Source organism: Gracilinanus agilis, chromosome 1, assembly GCF_016433145.1.
Source record: "Gracilinanus agilis isolate LMUSP501 chromosome 1, AgileGrace, whole genome shotgun sequence".
NCBI lineage: Eukaryota > Metazoa > Chordata > Mammalia > Didelphimorphia > Didelphidae > Gracilinanus > Gracilinanus agilis.
The window spans coordinates 704,353,621-704,364,567 of NC_058130.1; positions in this window are offsets into that span (position 1 = coordinate 704,353,621).

Below are 10,947 nucleotides of genomic sequence, written 5' to 3' on the forward strand. Positions count from 1 at the left end.
CAGTTGAGAAGGGTTGGAGACAGTTAATTTGTGGGAGTGGATGGGAGCAGACACTGTGCTTGCTACTCCTGACTTGGGGTTTCTCCTGAGGTGGCCATTGTAGCATAAGCCAGTGGTTTCTACTCATAGGGTTAGCCTGTTTGTTATTATTATTCTTCATTAATATAGTTATATAATTACTTAGTGATTAGAGAGTAAGATATTTATCAATAGCAAGAGAGCCAGTTTTAGTTAAGTGCTTCATCCCCTCCAGTGAGGAGGGGGGAAGGGCGGCATCAATTTAACAGTTCAGGGTCACCTTTCCTTTATTCAAATACCTTCATTAACTTCTCTAGTTTTCCTTGTTATTACTTAATATAACCTTTACCTTCAAATCTGTGCCTGATAATTATTTGGGAAGATACTCACAACTCAGTCTGTACATTTAGTTTGAATCCTGTTGGCTGCCAGTTTAAGAAGATCTCCTCTGTCCTCAACTGTTAGATAACTAATTTCTATATATTCATCATACTGACCTGTGAGGAATATAAATTTAAGAAAAGGAACATCAATTGGGGTTTCAGCCATAACTGAAACTTACCAGAAGAATCTTATTCCTGTCTTCATTACCAAGCCAGGAGTGTTTAGCCCCCTCCTTTTCCTCACTGAAGCCTGTCAATCTCTGGCTCTTAACTTAAAGCTCTATTTGGCCCTGACACATTTATCTGCTTCTCCAAACTATCTGTTATTATCATCATAACAGCATGCACAAGAAGAGGGATTCTTCTGGAATGCCAGAGTCCCCAATGTGCAAGGTTCATGTTCTTCCATTGTCCACCTTGTTGTCATTTGTCAACTTGGGAGAGGTCTCGCTGCCCTTCTAGAGTGGGAACATGAGGAGGGTAGTGTTGTACTTTGGAGGACCACGATAGGTAATTATTCCCAAGAACACAAAGTTAATGCCTAGTATAGAATGATACAGATCTAGTACACAGAGTGGATAATTGAAGAATTTACAGTTCATGCTTTACTAATGCTGAAACTACAGATTTTCTAGTTGGTGTTTAAGGAGTGCTAAATGAGAAATGTAAGATTTCAGAGTTTGAGGGTCCTGTTCCTATTACTACCCATTACTGCCCACTGTCAGCCCAAACCAGAACCAGGTTTTGTTTTGTATTGTTTTGTTTTCCATGGGGTACAGAGGGTTTTTATTATGACAGTTGAGTAGAAGGAGCCCTCTAGACTCAATGCAGCTCCTCCTCAATTCCTGCTCCTCCAAGATTCCACAACCCTTTCCCCCTCCTCCTACCCAGATAAACTGCCACAGGAGGGGCAAGGGTTAGGGAATAAGGGTCTGCTCCTCATCAGTAAAGAAAGCATTCTCACAGATCAGCATCTAGTTATAATGTAGGGAAGGAGGGATTAGCTGCACTTATGAGCCCCCAATTCATGGCTCCCTGTGGGCAACTGGGAAGGGGAGCCCTAAAACAGGAAGGATCTGGACTATTGGGATGTGCTGAGGCATATATGATGGGAAGGCATATTTATGTGACATCTGGGGTGCTCCCTCTCATGAGGAGAAAATCTACATCAAGTTCAATGTGCTATATGGATCTACATCCACTCAAAAATTCATAGCTCTACTACCATCTTTGCCAAGATGCTTACTTCTACTACTGACCTGGTAGATGCAAAGGTATTTAATAAAAATAGGAGACTAATAAAAATAAGAATAAGGTATTTCTCCATAAGCCTATAAATATATATACCATTTATTAGAAGAGTAAAAAAGCTATGTAATATATGGAAAGGCCCATACATTATTGACACTATCTTGAAGGGCTACCAATGATTTTTGTTGATGTCATTACATTGCCTCCACTGTGTTTCTGGCTGGGGTAGCAATGTGTTGATTCCCAGTCATCCTGATTACTTACTGGTCTCCTAGAGCCATATCTTCACTAGTCTTCATGACTGCCAAGCTTCTCTCTGCTATTAGCTCCTGGTTTTATCTCTTCAGGGCATCTATTGACAACCTCATTTGCTCTCTAATATGGGACAGTGACTAAAAAAGCCTCTTTATGTTAGAGCATATTGATTGCAGGACAGGGGGGATAGGTGACTCCTTGGTTTGAGGCCCAGAGACAGAATGTCCTAGGTTTAGAGCTAGCCTCAGACACTTCCTAGCTGCATGATGCTAGGTGAATCACTTAACCCTCACTGCTTAGCCCTTATTTCTCTTCTGCCTTAGATTCAATACACAGTATTTATTCTAAGATGGAAGGTAATGTTTAAAAGGAAGAAAAGAGCAGACTGATGAGAGTGGGGCCAAAAAAGACAGAGCGAATTAAACATTGATACTGAACTCTATCAACCCAAGTCTCTAAACAAAATTAAAAATTAAAAAAAAAATGTCTAATCAGAATTCTGAGTGGGATAACATCAAAAATTAGAGGAACTTGGTTTTCAAGTCCAGGACAGCTTAGGAGGACAACAAAGGAGGTCTGTGAATATCAGAGTGGGATTGGTTGGAAGTGCAATTGGATGTGGGGCCTGGAGGCAGTGTTAGAAGAGTAGTGGTGGCACCAGGAATACTCACCTGGCCAGACCCTGTTAATACAGGGGAGAAGATTAGGCACAATTGGCATTCTTTTGCCCTTCATTCAGTTCCAGGGTGAAGAGGAGTGATTAAGGTCTGTGGTTGCAAGAGAGCAGACGTCCTACCTGGTTAAGAACCAGAGAACAGACTAGGAGGATTGTGACCAGAATTCTCCCTGGATCACACCACCTTGGAAGCACTGAAAATCCTTAGGCTCTCAGATCCAGCTACAAACGCTCAGGCTAACCATCATCCTTCCTATCCCAGAAGTGAGAAAAGCTCAACTTTAAAATAAAGTCCAAAGTTAAGAAATAGACTGAAAAAGGGAGCAAACAAACCCACTCAAAAAAGAACCTGACAGTAAAAATTTTCTTTAATGACAGAGAGGATCAAGACACAAATTCAGAGGAGACAATGATTTGGAAAATGTCAACAAACAAACCTGCAAATAAAAACATATATCAGATCTAAGTCCAGCAAGAATTTTTAGAAGAGCTAAAGAAAGAGATGAAAAAGGAGCAAAGAGATTGTTTTTAAAAATCCAAGCATGGTAGAAAAAATTGGGAAAATAAATTACAAGAATGCAAGAAAATTATGAAAAGAGAATGAACATCTTGGTAAAATAAGTTCAAGGAGCAACTAGATGGCTCAGTGTATAGAGAACCAGACCTAGAGACAGGAGGTACTGGATTCAAATCTATACTCAGATACTTCCTACCTGTGTGACTGAGCAAGTCCCTTAACTCCAAAGACTTAGTTAGCCCTTACCCTTCTTTTGCCTTGAAGCCAATACTTAGTGTTGTTTCTAAGATAAAAGGTAAGAGTTTTCAACAAAGTAAGAAACAAACAAAAAAAATTACAAAACCTGTTGAAGAAGAAAAACTGTAGAAGAAAAGAACTTCTTAAAAATTTTAATTGGTCATGTGGAAGCTAAACTCCAGAAGATTTAAAGAAACAATAAAATCAAAATCAAAAGACTGAAAAATAGAAGAAAATGAAATATTTTATTGGAAAATAGATTGAGGAGAGATAATTTAAGAATTATTAGATTACCTGGAAAACATGACCAGTAAGAGAGCCAGGATGTCATATTTCAAGAAATTATAAAGATATTTTATTTTATGAATTACATGTAATGACAAATTTCCACATAAAATTTCTAAAGTTATATGATCCAATTTATATATCCCTCCTACCTCCCAGAGTTAGCAAACATTTGATCTGGGTTACATGTGTATAGAAATTATAAAGGAAAATATCCAAATATTATAGAAGCAGAAGGCAAAGTAGAAATTGAAAGAATCCATCAATTACCTCATGAAAGAAGTTCCAAAAGGAAAATTCCTTGGAATATTATATCCAAATTATAGAGTTCCTGGGTCAATAGGGAAAATACTACAAATATTCAGAAAGAAAGATTTTAAATATCATGGAGTTAAAATCAGGATCACACAAGACTTAGCAGCTACAATTTACCATATAGGAATAGAGGACTTGGATTAGGAAGTCAAAGGAGCTAGGATTATAACCAAAAATAACCTGGCCAGCAAAACTGAATGTAATGCTATAGTGGGGTGAATGGCTATTTAATGAAAGAGGACTTTCAAGCATTCTTGATAAACAAAACTAGATATGAATAGAAATTATGACATTCAAACACAAAACTCAAGAGAAATTTTTTTAAAAAAAAGGTAAAAATGAAAGAGAAATCATAAGGGACTCAATAAAGTTAAATCATTTGCATTGCTATTTAGGAAGATGATACATGTAACTTCCAAGAACTTTATCATCATTAGGGCAGTTAAAAGGAGTAAACATAGAGGGTATGAGTGTGAGTCTATTCTGCTGATATGATCTTAGAAAAAGAATGGAATGTGAGAAAGACTTCCTGACTCCAACTGTAGAGATCTCTGCACTGCCATTCCTCTCTTCAATAAAACTCCAGTCATTACCCCTAGAATCAAATATAAACTCCTCTGTTGGCCATTAAGGCCCTTTACAATCTCACTTTAGCCATCCTTATAACTCACTACTCTCCTTCACACTGGCCTAACTGACCTTAAAAATAAACATAGGACCCAAAGAGATCATAGGGAAAAAGACATGTACAAAAATATTTATAGCTTTGCTCTTTGTGGTAGCAAAAAAAACTGGAAAATGAGGGTATGCCCGTCAGTTGGGGAATGGCTGAACAAATTGTGGTATCTGTTGGTGATGGAATACTATTGTGCTTAAAGGAATAATGAAATGGAGGAATTCCGTGTAAACTGGAAAGACCTCCAGGAATTGATGCATAGTGAAAGGAGCAGAGCCAGAAGAACATTGTACACAGAGACTGATACACTGTGGTAAAATAGAATGTAATGGATTTCTGTACTAGCAGCAATGCAATGACCCAGGACAATTCTGAGGGATTTATGGAAAAGAGCGCTACCCACATTCAGAGGAAGAACTACAGGGGTGGAAACACAGAAGAAAAACAACTGCTTGAACACATGGGTTGATGCGGACATGATTTTGGAAGTAAACTCTAAATGACCACCCTAGTACAACTATCAATAATATGGAAATAGGTCTTGATTGATGACACATAAAGAAACCAGTGGAAACCACAGGGGTGGAGTTGGAGGTGTGGAGAGAGTAAGAACATGAATCATGGAACCATGGAAAAATTTTTTCTAAAAAAATAATAATAAAGTGTCAGAGATGTTGAGAAAAAAAATGAGTTCTGAAACTCAAAAAAATAAAAATAAAAAATAAACATAGGAGAACAGAAATATTCAATGCACCATTTTGGAACATAATGCAATAAAATTACATTCAATAAAAAAAACCTATGAAGCACAGATGAAAATTTAATAGAAAGTTAAATAATCTAACCCTAAAGAATGGATCAAAGAATAAATCAAAGAAATAATAATTTGATCAAAGATAAAGTTGTGATTGAAGAGACATATTACATATACAAAAAAAACCTCATGAAAGAAATAGTGAAGGATGGTATGCTTTAACTTGCAATCAGAGCTCAACAGTTCTTTCATTGACTGAGGATGGCTTTTATTATTATTTTTTTAATCATTAGTCCCTTGGGGTTATCTTAGAATTTTGTTTTGCTGATAAGTTTAGTCCTTCAAAGTTGATCATTGTATACTATTTCTATTATTGTATATCCTGTTTTGGTCCTGCTCATTCACTTTGCATCAGTTCATATGAGTTTTTCCAGGTTTTTTCTGAACTCATTCTGTTTATAATTTTTTTGGCACAATATTTTTCCATTATACCCATACACCACAGTTTGTTCAGCCATTTCCCAATTGATGGATGCTCCCTCAGTCTTCAGTTCCTTACCACTACAGAAAGAGCTGCTAAAATATCTTTTTTTTTCCAAGTAGGGCCTTTTCTTCTATCTCTGATCTCTTGGGTTATAGACATATTAGTGGTATTGCTGGGCCAAAGGATGTGCAGTTTTATGAGCCTTTGGACATGGTCCTATATTAGTCTCCAGAATTGCGAAAGTTTACAGTTCCACCAGTTTTTATACATCCCCTCTGAAACAAGTAGATAGTCTTGATGGTTGTTTTTGTAGAGGTGAGATACCAAGGTTTTATTGGGTTCTTGGTAACCCACAGTGATGAGGCCTACAATCCTCCTCACTGGGCCAGTGCATTCAGACTCACAGATAGATGTGAAAAAACAGGACAAAGGTTTATTTTAAACACAGTATGATGAAAGGGAGGATCAAAGAAAGTAGGATATCCTAATCTAAGGGATCTAGCTAATTTCCCCCCTTCTACAACCCCTGCAAATGGATTTCTTCTGGTCTTCCATGCTCCTTAAAATTCCCCGGCTATCTGACTATCTGATGCTAATAATCTTCCCAGATAAAATTAGGTAAGATTTATAGTTTTTCAGAGTAGTTTAGGTTGACCCTTTATCTCAGGGATCAACGTCTTTGGGTTAGGCCCAAGATGTCTTCAGGTCTTCCCCCACAGACAGTTTACTGGCTTGCCAGCAGAGATCTTTGCAGCAGTTGGGAACACTCTCTCAGGACACTGGAAACACAAGTGGATCGCAAAGTAGGCAGGATTTATCCAACTGGATATCCAATAGGATAGGTAGCTTTGGCTTCAAGGGGATAAGAAACCAAACCTTTTCTGGGTTCACACAGATAGCAAGTAGGAGGAAGTTACCAGCCTTAGGCTGTTTCCCCAACAGGAAGTCCAAAAGCCCTTTGGCTGCTCTCTGTGTCCACTTTTATATATTCCCCACATTCCAGAATAAGGTGTCCAGTTCCATAGGATGCAGTAATGTCCAGCACACTGATCTCTGTGCAAAATCCTTTTTCCTACCTGTTTGCACCCATTTCTCTCCTTTCCTCATTATACTTCCAACTTTTATCGTTTTCCTTTTTGAACATATTAGTCACTGTGATAGATGTGAGGTGGTCCTCAGAGTAGTTTTATTTGTGTTTCTCAAATAGTGATTTGGAACATTTTTTATATGACTAGAAAGTTTTAATTCCTTCATCTGAGGATTGCCTGTCCATATCCTTTGACCATTTGTCAATTGGAGAATGCTTTGTATTCTTATAAAAATTTAACTCAGTTCTTTATATATTTGAGAAATGAGGCCTTTTTCAAAGAAATCTTTGCTATAATTTTCCCCCCTCAGTTTGTTGTTTCTCTTCTAATTTTGGTTACATTGCTTTTGTTTGTGCAAAAACTTTTAAATTTAATGCAAAGTTATTTTTTCATATGTTATAATGTTTTATGTCTTGCTTAGACAAAATTAAATAAATTTTAGACAAATTCTTTCCCTATCCATGACAGGCAAACTATTCCATGCTCCCCTGATTTGTTTATGATATCATTCTTATTTTATATCCATTTTGACTTTTTGACTTACCTTGGTGTATGGCATGATATGTGGGTCTATGCCTAGTTTTTGTCATACTGTTTCCCAGTTTTCCCAATAATTTTTGTGGAATAGTAAGTTTTTCTTCCAAAAGCTTAGATCTTTGGGTGTGTCAAACACTAAATTTCTATGGTCATTTACTACAGTGTGTTGAGTGCTTAATCTATTCCACTGATCCACTTCTCTTTTTCTTAACCACTACCAGATTATTTTGATGGTAGTCACTTTATAATACAGATTTAGATCCAGTACAGCCAAGCAACCTTACTTCATGTTTTTTTTTAATTAATTCCCTTCATGGTGGCTTTTTATTCTTCCATATGGATTTTATTGTTTTTTCTAGCTCTATTAAAAGTTTTCTAACTCTATTTGAGTATTTTAATTGGTATAACACTTAATATGTAAATTAACTTAGGTAGATTTGTAATTTTTATCTTCTCTTTTCCCAATCACCAACCTGCTTTTTAACTTTTTGTGTGTTTTCTACCCTAATAGTAATTCTACTGTAAGAGTTCCTTATATATTTTGCTTGATAATACATGTAAAACCCAGATCAAATTGTTTGCCAGCTCTAGGAGGGGAGAAGGAAGGGAAACAATTTGGATCATATAACTTTGGAAAACCTATGTGGAAACATATTATATGTAATTGGTAAATAAATACATTTAAAAAAAAAATATAATAAGTTCCTTGAGAGCAGAAACTGGCTTTCTTTTTTCTTATATTTATTTAGTATTAAACCCAGAACAGGCAAAAAAGAGACACTTAATTAATGCTTGTTTCCTTCCTTTCTTGCTTGCTTTCAGCCTGATTGACTAAAACCATTCATACCAAGGATGTTATTGGTGTACATTAGATTGTGAACTCCTTAGGGCAGGAATTTATTTTTGTTTTTCTTCATTTGCTCAGCATCTAGCAGAGTGCCTGACATAAGTTGGTTTTGTTCAATATGTCCAACTCTTGGCAACCCCTGTTGAATGCAGCTGCTGACTATAAACTGATCTTGCTCTATTCCAAAGCCACAAATTGCCAAAGGGCTATTGTCTAGACTACTCTATGGGCTTTTGGTTATTATGTAGCCCCTTCTTGAAGCTAGGCTTTCCTTGAGACTCCCTAAATGTATTTAATCCTGCTCCCCTCTGCCCATCTTGGGTACTCCAGTACCCAGTGCTGTGTGGCAACCCCAGATTATAATCTCCTTTCCTCAATTAAAGATCCTTTATTATTGGTACTTTGGTGGTTCTCTCTCATTCACGGATGACAGACACCCCTTATGGAATTCTTTTGGCAAAGATACTGGAATAGTTTGCCACTTCCTTCTCCAGTGGATTAAGCAAATAATGGTTAAGTGACCTGCCTAGGGTCACACAGCTAGTGCCTCATCTGAGGTTATTTTTATATTTAAACTTAGACATTAGTTTTATCATTGAACTGCCTAGCTGCCTCCACTTGATATATAGCAGTAATTCCCAAAGTGGGCACTACCACCCCCTGGTGGGTGCTGCAGCGATCCAGGAAAGTGGTGATGGCCACAGGTGCATTTATCTTTCCTATTAATTGCTATTAAAAATTTAAAAATTAATTTCGAGGGGGCTAATATTTTTTCTGCAAAGGGGGTGGTAGGCCAAAAAAGTTTGAGAACCACTGATATACAGTAAGCATTAAATAAATGCTTGTTGACTTGACTTGGGGTCAAAAGGGAAATGGCCATTGTGTCTCTGGTATGTCAAATTCCTTTAACAGTCACTAGTGTCAACATTGATTGGAACTATTTCTAGTCTTTTTTAAAAAAATTCTTATTTTTTGTCTTAGAATCAATACTGAGTATCAGTTCCAAGGCAGAAGAGTAGTTAAGGGCTGATCACTTGGGATTAAGTGATTTGCCCACAGGTTCATACAGGTAGGAAGTGTCTGAGGCCACATTTGAACCCAGGATTTCTTTTTTTTTCCTTTTTCTTTTTTTTTCTTTTAGATGATCATTCACTTTATTTTTTTTAATTAAAGAATTTTGTTAATTAATTTTAGAATTAATTAATTATTTTTTTAACCCTTTACTTCTGTGTATTGGCTCATAGGTGGAAGAGTGGTAAGGGTGGGCAATGGGGGTCAAGTGACTTGCCCAGGGTCACACAGCTGGGAAGTGGCTGAGGCCGGGTTTGAACCCAGGACCTCCTGTCTCTAGGCCTGACTCTCAATCCACTGAGCTACCCAGCTGCCCCCTAATTAATTAATTTTGAAGATTTTTCCATGGTTACATGATTCATGTTCTTTCCTTCCACTCCTCCCCAGCCCTGTAGCCAACAAGCAATTCCACTGGGTTTTACATGTGTCATTGATCAAGACCTATTTCCATATTATTAATATTTGCATTAGGGTGATCGTTTAAAGTCTACATCCCCAATCATGTCCCCATTGACCCATGTGATCAAGCAATTGTTTTTCTTCTGTGTTTCTACTCCCACAGTTCTTCCTCTGAATGTGGATAGTTTTCTTTCTCATAAGTCCCTCAGCTTTGCTCTGGATTTTTTCATTGCTGCTAGTAGGGAAGTCCATTATGTTCAAGCATACCACAGTATATCAGTCTCTGTGTACAATGTTCTCCTGGTTCTGCTCCTTTCACTCTGCATCAATTCCTGGAGGTCATTCCAGTTTACATGGAATTCTTCCAGTTCATTATTCCTTTGAGCACAATAGTATTCCACCACCACCGGATACCTCAATTTGTTCAGTCATTCCCCATTTGAAGGGCATCCCCTCATTTTCCAATTTTTTGCCACCACAAAGAGCGTGGCTATAAATATTTTTGTATAAGTCTTTTTCCTTATGATCTCTTTGGTGTATAAACCGGGCAGTGATATGGCTGGATCAAAGGGCAGGCAGTCTTTTAGCACCCTTTGGGCATAGTTCCAAATTGCTATCCAGAATGAACCCAGGTCTCCAGACCTGGCTATTCACCCAACTGCCCCTATTTTTCTTCTTTTCAAAGTTATGGCAGTATATTACAAACAACAAGTTGGAACTCAGTACCTGTATGCTTTGGTCACCTATCTATACTGTACAGAGACTTATAAGAGGTGTGTAAAGGGACCCCCTCCTCCCCCAGAAATCACGTATTGGGGTCACCCTACTTGCATCCTTGCACTGCATGCACTATGTCACATAAGAGCACTCTAGCGTGAGTCATTGGACAATGAGCTAGGCACATTGACCCAGAAAGGGAAGGTTATAGATCTGGTGGTAAAGGAGAAGATTTAAGAAGGGTTTCCAAGAAGTGCTTTCTCTATTCCCTTGGATGAGGCAGTGAAAGGATGGTGGCTGAGATAGAAAGCCATGTGAAGAAGCGCCCATGTGGCGAGATTAGAATAGGAATGATCTCCTGCTAACTCTATGCTCTCTGTTTCAAGTAAATATTAATAAACTCTATGGAAATTAAGTACCAGAGTTTTAATTTAGCT